The following is a 21,721-nucleotide window of genomic DNA, read 5'->3' as shown; positions in this document are numbered from 1 at the left end:
ATTTTGAACTTGTCAAGTTGACTTTGAAGCACATCCAATTTGGATTCCTTGACGGAGTCGGTACCTTCATGCATATCAATCAAAGTATCCCAAATTTCCTTTTGCATTCTCAAGACGGCTGATTTTGTTGAATTCTTCGGGGCACAATCCGTTGAAGAGGATATCACAAGCTTGAGCATTGTATTATAGCATCTTCAACTCATCCGCGGTAGCTTCACGATTCGGTTCTCTCCCATCAAAGAATTCACCTTGCAAGCCAACACACACAATAGCCCAAACGGCAGGGTTATGTCCAATAATATGCATTTTCATCTTATGCTTCCAAGTAGCAAAATTAGTACCATCAAAGTAAGGACCTCTACGGTGATAATTTCCCTCGCTAGACGTCATACTCTCCTAGGTTGTGAAACCAAGGCTATGACCACCAAAAGCTATGGAAATCAAAGCAAATGGAGACCAAAGCTCTGATACCACTTGTAGGATCGAAAGTATGTCTAGAGGGGGGTGATTAGACTACTTGACCAAATAAAAATCTAGCCTTTTCCCAATTTTAGTTCTTGGCAGATTTTAGCTATCTTAGCACAAGTCAAGCAATCTCCACACAATTCAAGCAAGCATGCAAAAGAGTATATGAGTAGCGGAAAGTAAAGCATGCAACTTGCAACAATATAAAGGGAAGGGTTTGGAGGATTCAAACGCAATTGGAGACACGGATGTTTTTGTCGTGGTTCCGATAGGTGGTGCTATCGTACATCCACGTTGATGGAGACTTCAATCCACGGAGGGTAACGGTTGCGTGAGTCCACGAAGGGTCCACGAAGAAGCAACCTTGTCTATTTCATCATGACCGTCGCTGACGAAGTACTTGCCTCACTAGCGGTAGATCTTCATGAAGTAGGCGATCTCCTTGCCCTTACAAACTCCTTGGTTCAACTCCACAATCTTGTTGGAGGCTCCCAAGTGACACCTAGCCAATCTAGGAGACACCACTCTTCAAGAAGTAACAAATGGTGTGTTGATGATGAACTCCTTGCTCTTGTGCTTGAAATGATAGTCTCCCCAACACTCAACTCTCTCTCACAGGATTTGGATTTGGTGGAAAGAAGATTTGAGTGGAAAGCGACTTGGGAAGGCTAGAGATCAAGATTCATATGGTTGGAATGGTATATCTTGACCTCAACACAAGTATAGGTGGTTCTCTCTTAGAAAATGTGTATTGGAAGTGTAGGTATGTTCTGATGGCTCTCTCTATGAATGAAGAGTGGGTGGAGGGGTATATATAGCCTCCACACAGAATCTAACCGTTACACACAATTTTCCAAACTCGGTGGGACCGAATGATTAAACTCGGTCGGACCGATTCAACAAACCTAGTGACCGTTAGGATTTTCGGTGGGACTGAGATGAAACTCGGTAGGACCGATATGGTTAGGGTTAGGGCATAACGTAATCTCAGTGTGACCGATTACACAAACTCAGTGGGACCGATTTTGATAATAAGCTAACCAGAGAGTTGGTCAGGTAAACTCGGTGGGACCGATTCGCTCATCTCGGTGAGACCGAAATGTTACAGAAGGGAAACAGAGAGTTTACATTGCAATCTCGGTGGGACCGGTCGCTCATCTCGGTAAGACCGAAACGTTACGAAGGGAAACAGAGAGATTACAATCCCATCTCGGTGAGACCGAGATCCCTATCGGTGAGACCGATTTGCCTAGGGTTTGTGGCAGTGGCTATGACATTTGAAACTCGATGGCGCTGGATAGAAAGAATCGGTGGGGCCGAGTTTGACTTTTGGTTTAGGTCATATGTGGATGTAGGAAGTTAGTTGAGGATTTTGGAGCATATCACTAAGCACTTTGAGCAAGCAAGCCATTAAGCAACACCTCATCCCTCCTTGATAGTATTGCCTTTCCCTATAGACTCAATGTGATCTTGGATCACTAAAATATAAAATGTAGAGTCTTGATCTTGAAGCTTGAGCCAAACTTTTTGTCCTTAGAATTTTGAGAGATCCACTTTCCTCATCCATTCCATGCCATTCATTGAGCTTTTCCTGAAATATTAATCTTGGAATAATGTTAGCTCAATGAGCTATATGTTGTTAGGAATTACCAAAACCACCCAGGGATAGTTGCACTTTCACGGTGACGATGGTGATCATGACGATACTTCGGAGATGGAGATCACAAGTACAAGATGATGATGGCCATATCATATCACTTATATTGATTGCATGTGATGTTTATCTTTTATGCATCTTATCTTGCTTTGATTGACGGTAGCATTATAAGATGATCCCTCACTAAATTATCAAAGTATAAGTGTTCTCCCTGAGTATGCACCGTTGCGAAAGTTCTTCGTGCTGAGACACCACGTGATGATCGGGCGTGATAGGCTCTACGTTTAAATACAATAGGTGCAAAACAGTTGCACACGCGGAATACTCAGGTTAAACTTGACAAGCCTAGCATATAACAGATATGGCCTCGGAACACGGAGACCAAAAGGTCGAGCGTGAATCATATAGTAGATATGATCAACATAATGATGTTCACCATTGAAACTACTCCATCGCACGTGATGATCGGACATGGTTTAGTTGATTTGGATCACGTGATCACTTAGAGGATTAGAGGGATGTCTATCTAATTGGGACACTACTAGAAAAAGGGCTATATATGGGATTGACACTAATGGCGCACCAGACAAGCGGTGCGCCATTAGTATATACTAATGGCGCACCACCTTCTAATACGCCATTAGAGTTGAAACTACTAATGGCGCACCTGGCCCAGGGTGCGTCATTAGTATCAATTTTTTTTTGAACTAGTGCGCCTGTCCAAACATACTAATGGCGCATCCAGACACAGTGCGCCATTACTAATTGTAACTAGTAATGGCGCACCTGTCGGAAAGTGCGCCACTAATGTTGTTTTTTTATTATATTTTTTATTCCTTTTTTTGCAAAACTACTAATGGCGCACTGTTCCATCGTGCGCCATTACTAGTTTAAACTAGTAATGGCGCACTGTGGAACAGTGTGCCATTAGTATGTTTTTTTTGCTCAAGCAGAAATCAAAAAAAAAATACTAATGGCGCACCAGGGTGAGGTACGCCATTAGTATGGATGTACTTATGGCGCATCGAGGGGTGGTGCGCCATTAGTATTGTGCCGCCCCCATCCATATTTCCTCCCCGGCCCAAACCTATCCCCTCTCTCTCCCTCGCCCTTGCCCTCGATCCCCTTCCCCTCTCCTCTCCCGACGCCGCTGCCCCGCCGCCTCGACGCCGCCCCGATGCCGCCTCGACGCCTCGACGCCGCCTCGACGCCCCGACGCCGCCTCGACGCCCCGACGCCGCCTCGACGCCTCGACGCCGCTGCCCCGCCGCCTCGACGCCGCCTCGACGCCGCCCCGACGCCACCGAGGAGCACGACCTGGCGCAGGCGCACGGCGTGCAGGGCTACCCCACCCTCCTCTTCTTCATCGACGGCGTGCCCAGGGACTACTCCGGCGAGAGGACCAAGTGAGAAATTTCTGCAGATCCCCAATTCCCTCCCTGTTCCCGCTCCGCAGCTGCTGAGAATTTTGTTTTTGCTTTGCTGCAGGGACGCCATTGTCGCTTGGATCGGCAAGAAGCTGGGCCCTGCGGTGCAGAACCTCACCACCGTCGACGAGGCCGTGCTCGCCTTCCTCGACCACCTCTCGGTATGCAATGCGCCTTCTCCAGTGGCAGCAAAGTCAAACAAACCCAAAATTGGTTCAGTTGCAAACCATGTTACCCACATTGACCCAAAATTGGTTGAATTGCAAACCATGTGACCCAGATTGACCCAAGAATACAATGCTTGAATTGTGGCCAAACCGAGAACATGTGGCCATGTTACCCAAAATACAGTGCACCTAGTTTTCCCAATGCCTTTATTCTTCTGCTTGCTCACTACTAGATGAAATGTCAACCTGCATTTTCCATTTCCATGTTCTGAGAACAAATCCGAGATGTGCTCGTATGTTTAGCTCTCGGTACGCAATGCACCTTCTCCAAGCACAGCAAAGTCCAGCAACCCAACCTGCTTCAACTGCATCCATTACAAGCATAGTGTTCCTTTACAAGCATAGTAGAGCATAGTATGGATTCTAATGTTCAACTCTGACTAAACAGGTTCTGCAAACGGTCTTTTACTGCACTTGACTGAAGAAGTAGGTGTCTGCTATATCCTGCACTTGAGGTGAGTTGTGTTCTCAGGTTTACATTGCAATGGGCACTCTTCTTGTAAACACAAATTCAGATTTATATACTATATGTTGGCATGATTGTTTTTATTAGGCAGGACAGTGCAGTAGTTGATGTATCTTGGGTTGATTATAAAGTTGCTTGGGTTTAATATTACCTAGCATGATGATGTATCAATGTAGCATTAGCATATGATCCAAGTGCTAGTACTGCTAGTAAATAGCTAATACAGTTAATGAAGAAGAAAAAAAAACTGCTAGTACAGTTAATGAAGAAGAAAAAAAACTGCTACTACTGCTAGTAAATAGCATCAGACTGGATGTCTTTTATATATGGTACTGCTAGTAAATAGCTTCTTCTATATACTAATTTGCATCAAAGTGTAGAACAAAGCATCAGACTGAATAACTAACAGTGGGTAATTAACCTAACTATTCATTTTTCCTTAGGTTAATATTAAAATGTCCAGTGTATATATATTTGAAAATGATTGCTGCTAGATGTTAATTTGCTGGTACTAGCTAGAATTTGGCACTGAAAAGCAAAAGAAAAAGCTAATTAACTGCTGGGTAATAGCACTGGTACTAGGTAGCTAAAATATGTGTTCTGAAACACTGAGAGCAGAAACACTTACTACATACATATGCTCAAGAAACACTTACTAACCAGAAAAGGTTTTGACTTGAAATGTTAATAGCACAGAGAGCACCACAAGTTAAACACCTCAATCTGTTAGTATTTGTCTGCATTTTCTCACATTCTTCTTGTATCTGATCCAGTATTGCTTGTAGTGGTTTGTCCAAAATGTTGAATGATACTGCTTGGAGATGCATATATTGTTTCACCTCTTCACATGCCAATGTATTTTCCATGTTGTGATGTGAAGACAAACTCGCTACTCGCGGTCTCGAGACTTGTAATATAATGTTCTATCTTTGTTCGGTCTTTTCAATTCGGAGACTAATATGATGAATTGTATTCGGAGACTAATATGATGAATTGTATTCAGAGACTAATCTTCTATTGTATTCGATGAATCTGTTGTTGATGTGTGCTGTCTATATTTTGTCCAATTATACATTTTGTAACCTGTGCAAAAAAACAGAAAATAAAAAAATAAAAAAAACCTAATATTCATACTAATGGTGCATCACATCACAGTGCGCCATTAGTATGCCAAAGGATACTAATGGCGCATCATTAAACAGTGCACCATTAGTATGCCGAAGTTACTAATGGCGCATCTTGTTGTTGTGCGCCATTAGTATGCCAAAGCACATGGGTATACATGGCCCCCTGGGAGGCATACTAATGGCGCACTGTTGTATATACTAATGGCGCATCTGAGGTCCGTCATTAGTATACCAGATACTAATGGCGCACCAGTGGTGCACCATTAGTAAAATATACTAATGGCGTGGCACTAATGGCGCACCAGTAATGCGCCATTAATGGCCAAATTAGGTGCGCCATTAGTAGGCCTTTTCCTAGTAGTGGGAGTTCTTAAGTAATATGATTAATTGAACTTTAATTTATCATGAACTTAGTCCTAGTAGTATTAGCATATCTATGTTTTAGATCAATAGCTCGCGTTTAGCTCCCCTGTTTTATTTTTGATATGTTCCTAGAGAAAACTAAGTTGAAAGATGTTAGTAGCAATGATGCGGATTGGATCCGTGATCTGAGGTTTATCCTCATTGCTGCACAGAAGAATTATGTCTTTGATGCACCGCTAGGTGACGAACCTATTGCATGAGCAGATGCAGATGTTATGAACATTTGGCTAGCTCAATATGATGACTACTTGATAGTTTAGTGCACCATGCTTAAACGACTTAGAATAGGGACTTCAAAGACGTTTTGAACGTCATGAACCATATGAGATGTTCCAGGAGTTGAAGTTAATATTTCAAGAAAATACCCGAGTTGAGAGATATGAAGTCTCCAACAAGTTCTATAGCTAAAAGATGGAGGAGAATAGCTCAAGCAGTGAGCATGTGCTCAGATTGTCTAGGTAGTACAATCACTTGAATCAAGTGGGAGTTAATCTTCCAGATAAAATAGTGATTGACAGAATTCTCTAGTCACCATCACCAAGTTAGTAGAACTTCGTGATGAACTATGATATGCAAGGGATAACGGAAATGATTCCCAAGCTCTTTGTAATGCTGAAATCGACGAAGGTAAAAATCAAGAAAAATATCAAGTGTTGATGATAGACAAGACCACTAGTTTCAAGAAAAGGGCAAATGGAAGAAGGGGAACTTCAAGAAGAACGGCAAGCAAGTTGCTGCTCAAGTGAAGAAGCCCAAGTCTGGTCGTAAGCCTGAGACTAAGTGCTTCTACTGCAAAGGGACTGGTCACTAGAAGCGGAACTGCCCCAAGTATTTGGCGGATAAGAAGGATGCCAAAGTGAACAGAGGTATATTTGATATCCAGATTATTGATGTGTATTTTACTAGTGTTCGTAGCAACCCCTCGGTATTTGATACTGGTTCAGTTGCTAAGAGTAGTAACTCAAAATAGGAGTTGCAGAATGAACATAGACTAGTTAAGGGTGAAGTGACGATGTGTGTTGGAAGTGGTTCCAAGATTGATATGATCATCATCGCACACTCCCTATACTTTTGGGATTAGTGTTTAACCTAAATAAGTGTTATTTGGTGTTTGCGTTGAGCATGAATATGATTTGATCATGTTTATTGCAATACAGTTATTCATTTAAGTAAGAGAATAAATTGTTGTTCTGTTTACATGAATAAAACCTTATATGGTTACACACCCAATGAAAATGGTTCGTTGGATCTCGATCGTAGTGATACACATATTCATAATATTAAAACCAAAAGATGCAAAGTTAATAATGATGGTGCAATTTATTTGTGGCACTGCCGTTTAGGTCATATTGGTGTAAAGCGCATGAAGAAAATCCATGCTGATGGGCTTTTGGAATCACTTGATTATGAATCAGTTGATGCTTGCGAACCATGCCTCATGGGCAAGATGACTAAGACTCCGTTCTCCGAAACAATGGAGCGAGCAACTGACTTATTGGAAATAATACATACTGATGTATGCGGTCCGATGAGTGTTAAGGCTCACGGCAAGTATCGTTATTTTCTGACCTTCACAGATGATTTGAGCGGATATGGGTATATCTACTTAATGAAACACAAGTCTGAAACATTTGAAAAGTTCAAAGAATTTCAGAGTGAAGTGGAGAATCATCGTAACAAGAAAACAAAAGTTTCTACGATATGATCGCAGAGGTAAAATATTTGAGTTAAGAGTTTGGCCTTCAGTTAAAACAATGTGAAATAGTTTCACCACTCACGCCACCTGGAACACCACAGTGTAATGGTGTGTCCGAACGTCATAACCGTACTTTATTAGATATGGTGCGATCTATGATGTCTCTTACCGATCTACCACTATCGTTTTGGGGTTATGCATTAGAGACAGTTGCATTCACATTAAATAGGGCACCATCTAAATCCGTTGAGACGACACCATATGAACTATGGTTTGGCGACAAACCTAAGCTGTCGTTTCTTAAAGTTTGAGGTTGCAATGCTTATGTGAAAAAGTTTCAACCTGATAAGCTCTAACCCAAATCGGAGAAGTGCGTCTTCATAGGATACCCAAAAGAAAATGTTAGGTACACCTACTATCACAGATCCGAAGGCAATATATTCGTTGCTTTGAATGGATCCTTTCTAGAAAAGGAGTTTTTCTCAAAAGAAGTGAGTGGGAGGAAAGTAGAACTTGATGAGGTAACTGTACCTGCTCCCTTATTGGAAAGTAGTTCATCACAGAAATCTGTTCCTGTGACTACTACACCGATTAGTGAGGAAGCTAATGATGATGATCATGTAACTCAAGTTACTACCAAACCTCGTAGGTAAACCAGAGTGAGATCCGCACCAGAGTGGTACAATAATCCTGTTCTGGAGGTCATGTTACTTGACCATGACGAGCCTACGAACTATGAGGAAGCGATGATGAGCCCAGATTCTGTGAAATGGCTTGAGGCCATGAAATCTGAGATGAGATCCATGTATGAGAACAAAGTATGGACTTTGATTGAATTGCCCAATGATCGGCGAGCCATTGAGATTAAATGGATCTTCAAGAGGAAGACGGACGCTGATAGTAGTGTTACTATCTACAAAGCTAGAATTATCACAAAAAAGTTTTCGACAAGTTCAAGGTGTTGACTACGATGAGAGTTTCTCACTCGTATCTATGCTTAAGTCTGTCCGAATCATGTTAGCAATTGCCGCATTTTATGAAATCTAGCAAATGGATAAACAAAACTTCATTCCTTAAGGGATTTATTAAAGAAGAGTTGTATATGATGCAACCAGAAGGTTTTGTCAATCCTAAAGGTACTTACAAAATATGCAAGCTCCAACGATCCATCTATGGACTGGTGCAAGCATCTCGGAGTTGGAATATACGCTTTGATAAGTTGATCAAAGCATATAGTTTTATACAGACTTGCGGTGAAGCCTGTATTTACAAGAAAGTGAGTGGGAGCACTACAGCATTTCTGATAAATATATGTGAATGACATATTGTTGATCGGAGATAATGTAGAATTATTCTGCAAAGCATAAAGGAATGTTTGAAAGGAGTTTTTCAAAGAAAGACCTCGGTGAAGCTGCTTATATATTGAGCATCAAGATCTATAGAGATAGATCAAGACGCTTGATAAGTTTTTCAATGAGTACATACCTTGATAAGATTTTGAAGTAGTTCAAAATGGAACAGTCAAAGAAGGAGTTCTTGCCTGTGTTACAAGGTGTGAAGTTGAGTAAGACTCAAAACCCGACCACGGCAGAAGATAGAGAGAGAATGAAAGTCATTCCCTATGCCTCAGCCATAGGTTCTATAAAGTATGCCATGCTGTGTACCAGACCTATTGTATACCCTGCCCTGAGTTTGGCAAGGGAGTACAATAGTGATCTAGGAGTAGATCACTGGACATTGGTCAAAATTATCCTTAGTAGAATAAGGATATGTTTCTCGATTATGGAGGTGACAAAAGGTTCGTCTTAAAGGGTTATGTCGATGCAAGTTTTGACACTGATCCAGATGACTCTAAGTCTCAATCTGGATACATATTGAAAGTGGGAGCAATAATCTAGAGTAGCTCCGTGTAGAGCATTGTTGACATAGAAATTTGCAAAATACGTACGGATCTGAATGTGGCAGACCCGTTGACTAAACTTCTCTCACAAGCAAAACATGATCACACCTTAGTACTCTTTGGTTGTTAATCACATAGCGATGTGAACTAGATTATTGACTCTAGTAAACCCTTTGGGTGTTGGTCACATGTCGATGTGAACTATGGGTGTTAATCACATGGTGATGTGAACTATTGGATTAAATCAGATGGAGATGTGAACTAGATTATTGACTCTAGTGCAAGTGGGAGACTGAAGGGAATATTCCCTAGAGGCAATAATAAAGTTATTATTTATTTCCTTATATCATGATAAATGTTTATTATTCATGCTAGAATTGTATTAACCGGAAACATAATACATGTGTGAATACATAGACAAACAGGGTGTCACTAGTATGCCTCTACTTGACTAGCTCGTTGATCAAAGATGGTTATGTTTCCTAACCATAGACATGAGTTGTCATTTGATTAACGGGATCACATCGTTAGGAGAATGATGTGATTGACTTGACCCATTCCGTTAGCTTAGCACTTGATCGTTTAGTTTGTTGCTATTGCTTTTTTCATGACTTATACATGTTCCTATGACTATGAGATTATGCAACTCCTGTTTACCGGAGGAACACTTTGTGTGCTACCAAACGTCACAACGTAACTGGGTGATTATAAAGGTGCTCTACAGGTGTCTCCGAAGGTACTTGTTGGGTTGGCGTATTCCGAGATTAGGATTTGTCACTCCGATTGTCGGAGAGGTATCTCTGGGCCCACTCGGTAATGCACATCACTATAAGCCTTGCAAGCATTGCAACTAATGAGTTAGTTGCGGGATGATGTATTACGGAACGAGTAAAGAGACTTGCCGGTAACGAGATTGAACTAGGTATTGAGATACCGACGATCGAATCTCGGGCAAGTAACATACCGATAACAAAGGGAACAACGTATGTTGTTATGCGGTCTGACCGATAAAGATCTTCGTAGAATATGTAGGAGCCAATATGGGCATCCAGGTCCCGCTATTGGTTATTGTCAAGAGAGGTGTCTCGGTCATGTCTACATAGTTCTCGAACCCGTAGGGTCCGCACGCTTAACATTCGTTGACAATATAGTACTATGAGTTATGTATGTTGGTGACCGAATGTTGTTCGGAGTTTTGGATGAGATCACAGATATGACGAGGAACTCCGGAATGGTCCGGAAGTAAAGATTGATATGTGGATAGTAGTGTTTGATCTTCGGAAGGGTTCCGGAATTCACCGGAAGGGGTTCCGGATGTTTCCCGAAATGTTTGGGCACGAGAACACTTTATCTGGGCCAAAGGGCAAGCCCACGAGGCTTTTGGAAAGTGCAAAAGGAAATTTTGCGGAGACCAGAGGCTAGACGCCAGGAACCCTGGCGTCTAGGGGGTAGACGCCGGGAACCCTGGCGTCTAGCCTTGGAGTCCGAGAAGGACTCTTGCCTTTCGGGTGAAACCGACTTTGAGGAGGCTTTTACTCCAAGTTTCGACCCCAGGGCTAAACATATAAATAGAGGGGTAGGGCTAGCACCAAGGAGACATCAAGAAACATGAAGCTGTGTGTCGGCAACCCCGTCCCCTCTAGTTTATCCTCCGTCATAGTTTTCGTAGTGCTTAGGCGAAGCCCTGCGGAGATTGTTCTTCACCAACACCGTCACCACGCCGTCGTGCTGCCGGAACTCATCTACTACTTTGCCCCTCTTGCTGGATCGAGAAGGCGAGGACGTCACCGAGCCGAACGTGTGCAGAACTCGGAGGTGCCGTGCTTTCGGTACTTGGATCGGTCGGCCGTGAAGACGTACGACTACATCAACCGCATTGATATAACGCTTCCGCAAACGGTCTACGAGGGTACATAGACAACACTCTCCCCTCTCATTGCTATGCATCACCATGATCTTGCGTGTGCGTAGGAATTTTTTTGAAATTACTACGTTCCCCGACACATCGACCATGTCAGTGCAGGCGCACCCTCCTCGCGGACCTTTCCCCGGCGAGGCCAAAGAGGACCGCCCGTAGAGAGAAAGAGAGAGTTCTTGGGAAGGGCGTGGGACTACTCCGAGTAGGTCAACGAGGACGTGCGTCGTAACGTTGAATCAACCATTGGCACCCCCACCTACCCGTTGCCCTCGCCTACTTTGGCCACATGTCGATGGCCGCCTGGGCAGAAAGGAACGCAGCGCTTACGCCGGCCTTCAAGAATGTGGCCTTACTCCGCATTAAGGACACACATGCGTTCGTCGGCTACGTGGCCGCGAAAGTCACGGCCGCTGAAGCCTCCCCCGCCTGTGAGGTCACTTCCAAGAGGAGGAAGAGCCCGTAGTTTTAAGGCTGTTCAAATACTAGTTGTAATCCTCCTTGAAATCCATCTGGTAAATCTTAGTTGAAATCTAGCACGAAAGAACTTCCACTGTTGAGATGGGGAAGGAAGGAACATATCAATATGAAGCTAATTTCAAAAGTTTGTTGTTTTATTGTTTTGGAATTGCTAGTGAATTCGGAAAATTGCCACAGTTCCTCTCCAAAACTGAGCATTGTAACATTGAAACTAGTTTGCACCGAATTTCCTAAAAGAGCACAGTAATTGGCACTTACCGCTTGCCAATGGGCCAGTTTGAGAGTACCTTGAGTCCTTGACAATAAATGAAAAAATACCACTGACGACCAAACCAAACCTAACATTGAATATCTCCACACCACCGTAAATACATGGCATCCTCATTAGTACCATAGCTCCAACTTCTAAGATACTCCCTCCAATCGAAAATGTAGATAGCCTACCATTCTCTACTTTTAGCTAAATGTTAGTCGTATTAGGTTTTTGAAGGAACTTTTACATCTTTTTCTCTCTCTGCTCTGGCCCCTCAATTTCTATAACTCCTCTCATCCCCACTTAAGTTCTCCTAATCTCCTGCAAACACCATGGAGAAGCCAAACCACCTCAAAAATCGTGTGCCTGTGAAGGAAAGTCCCCTCTGGAGAAGGTGGTAAAGTCTAGCGCAAAAATGTCAATATGATCCATTAGGATGATGGTGTTGAAGCCTCCCACATCAATGGCAAGAAGTCCAGTTTGGATGGTGATACTGACACATTTGGTTTGAAGGATAAAGAACCAAATTTGTTGTCAGTAAATTCAGATATAAATAAGCAAAATTTGACTTTTGCTAGAAACCAAGGGCAATTAAAAAATTTAGGGATCATTTTCTCAACATCTTCAAAACGACAAGATTGACCCCTTTGTTGGGATGAAACGTCACACCTTTCGAAGTGCATTTCCCTATTCAAATTGATCATATAAACGTTGTAATCTGAAGTCAATTTCTTGCCACTCATGCACGAGGCTTCAGCACCATCCTCCAAACTGATCTTCTTGTCATTGCTGCTGCGAGCTTCAGCACGGGTATGTGCAGGAGAATAGGAGAACTTAAGTGGGGATGAGAGGAGTGATCGCCTCTGGATGAGGAAGACGAGGGGAATGGGATGGAATAAATAATGGCTAGGACTGGTTATTGGGCCTTAATTACTGTGTTGGAAATGTCAAATCTTCCATTGACCAAGTGAAATTAAGAAAGGGTAAACAGAGAAAAAGATGTATAAGTTCCTAAAAACCATTTGGATCGAAGCAAGTACAAATTAGGCTACATGTGTTCAGGTACAAAGAAACCAAAACATCCCGTATGTTGATAAGTTGATTTGGTGTTCCAATCACCTGGCACAATAAATAGTATTGTACCATCTAGATTATTACTCCCTCCGTCCGAAAATACTTGTCAAAAAAATAGATAAAAATGGATGTATCAAGAACTAAAATACGTCTAGATACATCCATTTCTCCGACAAGTATTTTCAGACGAAGGGAGTACACAAGAACATGCATGAGAAAAGAGCGAGTTTTGTACAAACCTGATGGAAGCAATTATTCCAGCTGGCACTACCTTTCTTGTTTTCATGTATCTTATTCCCATAACTATTGTTAATGCTGCAGCACAAACTGTTCAACAATAACCTGATAAGATAATGTTTTACTAATGAAAGAAAACAGAAGTCTACAACATTCACTAGTGAAACATCGTCAACTGGAACTACAACATGGTCGTTGAACGGGGGCTCAATTCCAGAACGAAGCTCTCAAACATGACATTCCCAAAACAATTGTTGCAAATAATATCAAGTAAGTTTTCCTTTTTCTTTATGTGGATTGACTCACTGCAGATGATCCAACAAGAAGGCCAACTGGAACATCACAAGAATTGCCATTAAATATCCATGTAACAACATAGGCAAGTGTAAGCACTAGCAAAAGAAACGGTTTTGCTTTCGCGAGAGGCACGATTTTGTTTCCGCGAGAGGTACGGTTGTGCTTTCGCGAGAGTCACGGCCGTGCCTCTCAGAAAGAAAAAAAATACGCGTTTTCGTTTTTTTTCTTTCGCGAGAGTCACGGTTTTGCTTCCGTGAGAGGCACGGTTGTGCTTTCGCGAGAGTCACGGTTTTGCTTCCACAAAAGGCACGGGCGTGCCTCTTTCGGAAAGGGAAAAAACCGTGCTCCTTGTTTCGGTTTTTTCGCATGGTTTTTTTCGTCCGGTTTTGTTCGTGAAAAAAAAGTTTATCAAAACCTATCAATATGGGATCTAATTTTGAAGATCTCGACGTGATGAATCCAATAGTGAAAACGATTCGAGATTTGGACTCACGGTTTAAAAGATAAAACGTTTCGAACAAACGGATCTACAAAAAAGGAAAACTTCTAGGTTGCGACAAGTGGCATGCTACATGTGCGTCACTTGTCATGACCTGGAAAAATGAAGTGTTTTTGCAACGAGTACTCCTTAATTAGTGATTTCGCCTATATGCCGCATTTTGCGGCCAATAGGTCGCGCGGCGCATAGGTGTCATGCAACTAGGCTGGCCCGTTCGTTGTCCTTCAAGGAATGAAAAATTCGCAAAAAAATCTTGTGATGTATACACGATAGGACTCGAACCCCCGACCTTCCATAGTTGCACGTGATGCTGTAGCCACTGTGCCAAACTAATTACTGTAGCAGAATAGCAGCGGGATCCTAAATAAACTAGGACGCGTCTAGGGAGCAGTCGGCTGCTCCCTAGCGTTCCCTAGCAGCCCTTCCAAAATAGTAATTTTCTGTCCCCCCTGTCTAGGATAGGAAAGTACCTGGCCCCCGCTCCCGATTCCTCGCACCATCGAGCCACGGAACTCACCTGATCCTCCCTCCCCACGTGTTTCCCTCCTCCACCCCTTGGGCGTCTCCCCACCAAATCGCCCAGCCCCATCTTCTTCTCTCCCAACCCACAAAGGGACAACTCCCAGATACAGAAAACTCTCCACAATCCTCCAATGGTGGTTGGTTTAGGATTTGTTCTCCAGGCAATTCCTATTGACTAAGGGTAGAAAAAGCACAGAAAAAGGTCAGATCTAGCTTTCACTTTCCCCCATGATTGTGTGCCTCTTTCATCCTTGTCCCCTGGGTTACTGAAGAACACAAGCCTTCCTTTACCTTTCCCCATGATCTGCACAAGGCTGCAGTTCGAAAAAATGTGTAAGAACATGTACTGGATAAAAAAACAGAAATACAAAGTTGCATAGGTGCTATTAATTGCTGCAAATGTCAGATTTTTTGCCCAATTGCTTTGATGGATTTGTTGTTCTGCTTAATAAGTTGGTAGAAACACAAGTATGTTTGCTGGTAAAGCAACTTGCTTGGCCTGTTTTGAGCAACTATAGATCGTAAGCAAGGTGCGTGTAGATGTTTAGGCAAGCTTCAAGCCCTATTGGGGCAAATCCAGGAGTGTTGTGCCACAACTGGTTGTTTAAAGCAAGTTAAGTGTTATGGTTAGGCAACTTACATGTTAAGATTAAGCAAAAAGGGTGGGGAGTCAATGTAAAAAAGGCTGGTTGAAGGAAAATAATGGTAGGCAAGTTTGAGGGTTTGTTTGGGCAAAATTAGGACAAATGTGAAGCAAGAAATACCGGTATGGGTATTATGAAGCAAAACTCCAGATGTTTTTAGCCAGCTAAGTGCTACTTCCTCCGTCCGAGAAAGCTTGTCCCAAACTTGTCTCTCAAATGGATGTATCTAGCACTAACTTGGCGCTAGATACATCCATTTGAGGGACAAGCTTTTTCGGATGGACGGAGTATGTTTTAGGCAACTTACATGTTATGTTTAAGCAAAGGATGAAAATGATGTGTAACAAAACTGGTTGCAAGAAAACAATGGTAGGCAAAGTTTTAGGGCTTGTTTTGTGCAAATTCAGTAGTACTATGAATCAAACATGAAACTGGCATGGGTGTTCTTCTGAAGCAAAATTTCAGGTGTTTTCGGCAACTTTGGTGATATGTTTAGGCAACTTACATGTCATGATTAAGAAAGAAAGAAATGAATGTAAAAAAAGATGGTTGAAGAAAAATAAGGTTAGGCAAGAAAGGATTACTACTATGCAACAACTGTTGTCATATAGAGATAGATTTATGGTACCTGGTGTCAGAAATTGACTGAAAGTGACTTGAGCTTGGCCTTGTTGAACAGGTACAAGAAGTTTATTCAGCTTGAAAAGACTTGCAGGCGATGCCCTGTTCTCTTATTCTAGAAGAAAAATACAACAACAGATGAAACATGTGTATTTCCTGGACAGTTAGGCAATTTGACATCAGAACTTGGGAAGTGTTGATCAAAAGTGAAGCAACTGTGTATTACCTCGTTAGATCCGGTCTTTTGACATTTTGCTTTTGATGGTTGTTCCATGACAGTGTCTTTCTTAGAATTTCAATCACCATATGTGGAAACACTCGAATTGCTGTTGATGTCCAACAGACGTTTGCCACTAGCAGCAATCTCCTTTCTTCCTCAACGCTGGTACCCAATAAAGGGTGTGCTTCTCTGGCCCTGCAACAAGAACACGCAACAAGTTAAAAGTACACACAACAAGTTTATTGAATCTTTTTTCGGACACACCTCGTGATGATCTTCAATCACATGTGAGGGATCAGCATCACGATTAACTGCATAATGATCTTCTTGAATGCTATTTTTGCTTGGTTCATCCATTAGTTCCTACTACACAAAAAGAAAAAGAGTGCATTCAGATGACTTTCTGGATATCGTCTCTCGGATACTGGCAACTCACATACCAATTCTAGGCAAGTAAACCCAAAAAAACAGGCGAATCGCCTTCCAATGCGCACCGAAAAATAACAAAAACATGACTCATCTGAGGCATCTGTTGTTGTTAACGTACCCAGATCATCATGGACAAAATCATCTGAGGCATGTGTTGTCATTGACATGAGGCGCCTCAAAAATGAAAGCACGTGGCTGTAAAAAACAGGGGGGAGAATACCCCCATTCGGCACCCCCAATTAAAAAAATCCCAATGTAGCAAAACAAGAGATAAAACATACAATGATAATGTGTTGTCACATTTAAACTTCAAGTATAAAATTACCCCAATTATTATGAAATGTTAAGGAAAATAAATGAAGAGCAAGGTTCATGTGTTATTTGAGGCAACTACATACGAAATTTGAGGCAATTATTATGAAAAAATAACAAACACATGGAGACTACTAACCAGTATATGCACCACATATAAAAAATGATTGAAAGGTAGCAACTCGTATTGGGTTTGTAGGCAATTTCCATAGATAATGTAGCAACCTCATCAGCTTGCTAGCCGAATTAAAATAAATAGCGAAAGTCAGGAGCAACTACAACTTGGTTTGTAGGCAATTTGCATACAAGTTTCAGGCAAATAAATGTGGACCTATATTATGCGGAACATCAAGTTGTGTTGTGTCCCATGGACAAATGCTTTAGTTATTGCAGGCAAGTTGTGCTCTAATCTAAGCAAATTGCATACTATATCCAAGAAAACCAGGTTTTCTTTAGAGAAGGGATTAAAAGGCAGCAACTCATACTGGGTTTGTAGACAATTTCCATAGATTCTGCAGCCAACTCATTAGCTTGCTTTCCGAAGAAAATAAAATAGTGGATACAAACAGCCCGTTGACCCATTAAGCAAGTCCAATAGCAGGAACAAGGCAACTACTAACAAAAAAATCATGCAAGTTTGAGCAAGTCCAATAGAAGAAATGAGTATAATAGCTCAATATCATTGTTTTTAAGGCGTCCTGCATTGGATGCTTAGGCGACGCTTAAGCGATAAGGCGCCCGGGCAGCGCCTTACAAATATGCCCGCCTTAGGCGTCGCCTAGGCGCTAGAGCGGGTGGTGCTCGCCTTAGGTCGCCTTACCGCCTTAAAAACAATGCTCAATATAAATCTTGTTTTCCCCGCTTTATTATATGCTGTAATCACTTGGACACAGATAAGCAAATATCTATCAAGTTCTCATACATGACACATGTATAGTGGCTAAAAAAGAATTAGAATGATAACGAAACAACAGATTACTTAATAATGCAGTCTCTTTTTTGCCATGTGTTATGAATATAATCATAGTAGAGAGTTTATACTTGCTACTATCATCTCTCCGAACTATCACAGCAGATCAACCCAAGCCAATGCACCTTGTGCTAAGAAACATCATCACGCATAGGGGAAGCACAATTACAGAAATGGAAGGAGAGAAAGGAAAAAAATACTCCTTTAAATTGCAGCCATCACCAGCAACAATTCAAGAGAAAGGCACCAACACCATCATCCACCTGCTACCTCGGTGCAATTTTTCTGCTCCAGACCTCCAGTTCAAGCTACAGCCAGCACCTGTACACGGTCACAAGTAAAAGTTCAGATATCGGAGCTGGGGCAGCTGTAGGATGCAGCAGGAGATAGCAGTAGGGAGAAGGAGGTGCACCAGCAGTTAGCAGCAGGAGGTCGAGGCCATCCCTGATGTGGCCTGCGGCGAGATGCTTGAGAGGAAGAGGCCCGCTACAACGGCGTCGGTGCCAGCGCCACTGTACGAGGAGCGTGGGGGTGGTGCGCGCTCGCCTTCCTCATGGAGATGGGTGTGCACTCGCCTTCGGAGGACGTGAAGGCGGCCAACACGGACACGGCCTTGTCGCGGGAGGCTGGGAGGAGGTCGCCGGAGTCGAGAATCGCGGCGACCGCGAAGGCGACGGCAGCAAGGAGCCGACGGATTCGGCGAGCGAAAATCTAGGGCGGGGGAGAAGCCTGTGGATCTGTCACCTTGGCCGCTGACGCCGGCTGGGGAGACAAGCAGGCGCTCGCGGAGTGCGGCGCGGCCGGCGCCGCGGATCGACGAACGCAGCGGTGGATTTGGGAGAAGAAACAGGCGTGCGCTTGTGGATGTGAGAGTGTGGGTTGGTTGGGGCCCACTTCCGCTGTGTGTTGTTCGTTCGCGTTTCCCTTCGCTCCGTAAAACCCGACCACGGAACACCTGGCGATCGGGATCCTGATCGGATGGCTCGTAAGGGTGTGTGCTCAAGACCTTTAAATAGCAAAGTTTTGCTTTAAAGAATTTAGGAATAAACTAAGGCAGGGCGAAAAATAAAAAACAATTCAGCCAATTCCATATATTAAAACTTGTGGCGCAAGGGATCGAACTCAAGTCCTCCGAACAAGGAAGCATGTCAGTAGCAACTGTACTATATACGTAATATTTATAGTGAGTACAATGGCAGCCCGGAGTATATGAACTATAACCTGTTGCACATTAAAAACTTATTTTAAAATTTGAAGCATAATATAAAAAAACCCTTTTTGAAATGCAAAAATTATAAGGGGACTCAAAAAAATCTAAAAACAAAAAGGAACAAAAATTGAATACGTGAATATATATAAACTACAGACTACATTTCATGAACATAAAAGTATTTTGAAACAAAAACAAAATTAGGAAACTGAACATTTTCCAAAATAAAACTATTTTTACAAAAAATGATCATTTTTTAAATTTGTGAACAAATTTTGAAATATGACATTTTGTGAATATGTGAACAAATTTTATGAAAGAAAATAAATTTTGAATTTCCCAAACAATTTTCGGAAACATGAACATTTTTAGAATTTGTGAACAATTTTTTAAAGCACGAACGATTTTTGAATATTGAGAACAAATTTGGAACCTCGAACTATTTTTTGAAGCACGAACATTTTTTTAATCTTGAGAATAAATTTTGAAACGGAGAACAATTTCAAAAAATATTGAATAAATTTGGAAGCACAAAAATGTTTCCAATCTTGAGAAGAAATTTTGAAACGGGGAACAATTTTGAAAAATCCCGAACAAATTTGGAAGCGCAAATAATTTTTGAATATGTGAACAAAAAATTGAAATCCGGTACATTTTCTGAATTTCAAAAGTTTTGAACTTTTTTGGGTAAGGAGAACAATTTTGCATTTGAGAACATTTTTTCAAAAACTAAACATTTTTTGGAAACATGAACAAAATATAAAATTTTTGATTTTTTATAAAAGAGAAGAAAAGAAAAGGAAATAAAAAATAAAATCGTAAACATTTTTAAAAAGAAAAATAAACTTGAAAAAGAAAAGGAAATAGAAAAACAAAAAATTAAAAAGAAACAGAAACGAAAAAGAAACAAAAAATGAAAAAGAAACAAAAAATGAAAAAAAAATGAAAACCAATAAGAGAAAAAGAAAACAGTTCATGAAATCTTCTAGAAGGTTCACAAAACCAGAGTGGGGCAGTTCCTAAGCTATGTACGTAAGTGGGCCAGCCCAAAGCATTGCTCGGTCGCTCGCCCCTGTGCGAAGTGCCGACAGTTTGCCACAATGAGCGGCCGATAGGATTTTCCAGCGATTCGTTGGCATTTCCTATTCGGCGCTGTAGGCGCCCAATACAGCATATTTTGCAAATGGGCGCACAACTTCTCCTCTGGGCCGGCCCATCTTCCCATTTTTTTTTTCTGTTTTTAACGCCTAAGCATCCGGTGTGTTTAAAACCGCCGACCTCCTAGTCCGTCGTGCGCAGCAGTAACCACCCCACCATCCTAACGTGATGTGCTTAGTTACATCTTCTTCATGCGTAGCAGTAACCACCCCACCATCCTAACGTGATCCGCCGATTTCCTATTTTTATTTTTTCTTGTTCCTTTTTTCTTTTTTACTTGGAAATGTTTTGTTCGGTTTTCTATTCTTTTTCTTTTTGCTACATTCAATGATTTTTTTTTCAAAATTGAATGAACTTTTTTCAAAACCGAACGAACTTTTTTCAAAATCAATGACCTTTTCTCCAAAATTGTTTAACCTTTTCTCAGAATTGAATAGCTTTTTTTCAAAATGATGATTTTTTTCAAAATCGATGACTTTTTTCATTTTCGTGGACTTTTTTTGAACCCATGAATTATTGTTTTTGAACGATTTTCTTAATTCTTGGTTTCTCTAAAAATATATGCATGTTTTTTTTCAAAAATTCAATGGTCAACTGCTCAAATGGGTGTCCGGTCAACCGTGACCAGACTGTTGGGAAATGTAGTAGAAAACATACAAAATTTGCTCTACGATCACGATCCCAGGAACACTATGAAGATGCATTAGAGGTTTAGATCGGCCTGTTAACTACGAGTTGCGGCAAAAGAAGAGTTTGTGTAGATCATTGATGAAGTCCCTCGAACCTAAGACCGAAAGCATGACTTCTCTACGGACTACACACGTTCGGGCTTTACGATCCGGCAGCGCTTCACCGTCTAGGGCTTTGTTGTCGCTGGAGATTTAGATGGAGAAGAAGGGAACCACACAGGGCTTCTCGATCTATTATGGTGATTAGAGAGAATTAGGTCTAGCTCTAATCTACACCAACTCTAAAGTAGAACTAGAACTAGAAAACTAGAGTAGGCTCCAAAAACTTGTGTTTCATAAGGGCTAAATCTCTCTAATATTAGGTGTAGGGAGAGGAGAGGGGCATCAGAAGGGAAGGACTCCTCCTACTTGTGCCGGCCTTGGAGGAGTCCTCCCACTCTAATTCGGCCCCCTTTTGACCTCACAAAAGTCTAGGGGACGCCCCACTTGTTATTGGGCCCTAAGGGCAGTCAGTATGGGCAAATTTTCATAGGGACGCCCCACTTAGTCCTTTCATAGGGACGGCCCACTTGTTAATAGGCCACGTAGACATCTGTGGGCAAATTTTCTGTTGTGTACAGTGTGGCCATTAGAAAAATGCCCAAATCTACTGCCAAGTGGGCCTAACTGGCACAGATCTGAACAGGATATACTACCTGTCATGGTTTTGTCACGGCAGATGTCCTCATGAAAGGACTAAGTCTGGAGGCCATCGCAACTAGGAGGTTGCTTGAGAGGGGTTGATCAGCAAATAAAGGACACAG

At 41.9% G+C, this 21,721-nt stretch overlaps 2 long non-coding RNA genes across 3 annotated transcripts; one reads left to right on the top strand and one right to left on the bottom strand.

The window, feature by feature from the left end:
- Positions 1–3,413: 3,413 nt before the first annotated feature.
- Positions 3,414–3,684, top strand: LOC125541513. The gene is made up of 2 exons (XR_007297561.1): positions 3,414–3,528; positions 3,611–3,684. It is a non-coding gene; the product is annotated as an uncharacterized LOC125541513 (long non-coding RNA).
- Positions 3,685–14,360: 10,676 nt separating this feature from the next.
- Positions 14,361–18,826, bottom strand: LOC125537189. 2 transcript variants are annotated; one of them, XR_007295671.1, is made up of 6 exons: positions 18,274–18,826; positions 16,698–18,182; positions 16,415–16,516; positions 16,157–16,345; positions 15,938–16,045; positions 14,361–14,979 (listed from the first exon to the last, which is right to left on the bottom strand). It is a non-coding gene; the product is annotated as an uncharacterized LOC125537189 (long non-coding RNA). The 2 variants fall into 2 exon arrangements; XR_007295670.1 differs by having other exon boundaries at positions 16,415–18,182.
- Positions 18,827–21,721: the final 2,895 nt, after the last annotated feature.

This window comes from Triticum urartu, chromosome 2 (assembly GCF_003073215.2).
Source record: "Triticum urartu cultivar G1812 chromosome 2, Tu2.1, whole genome shotgun sequence".
Lineage (NCBI taxonomy): Eukaryota > Viridiplantae > Streptophyta > Magnoliopsida > Poales > Poaceae > Triticum > Triticum urartu.
Note: the sequence above shows the minus strand (reverse complement) of the source record. Positions and strands in the feature narration are given on the sequence as shown.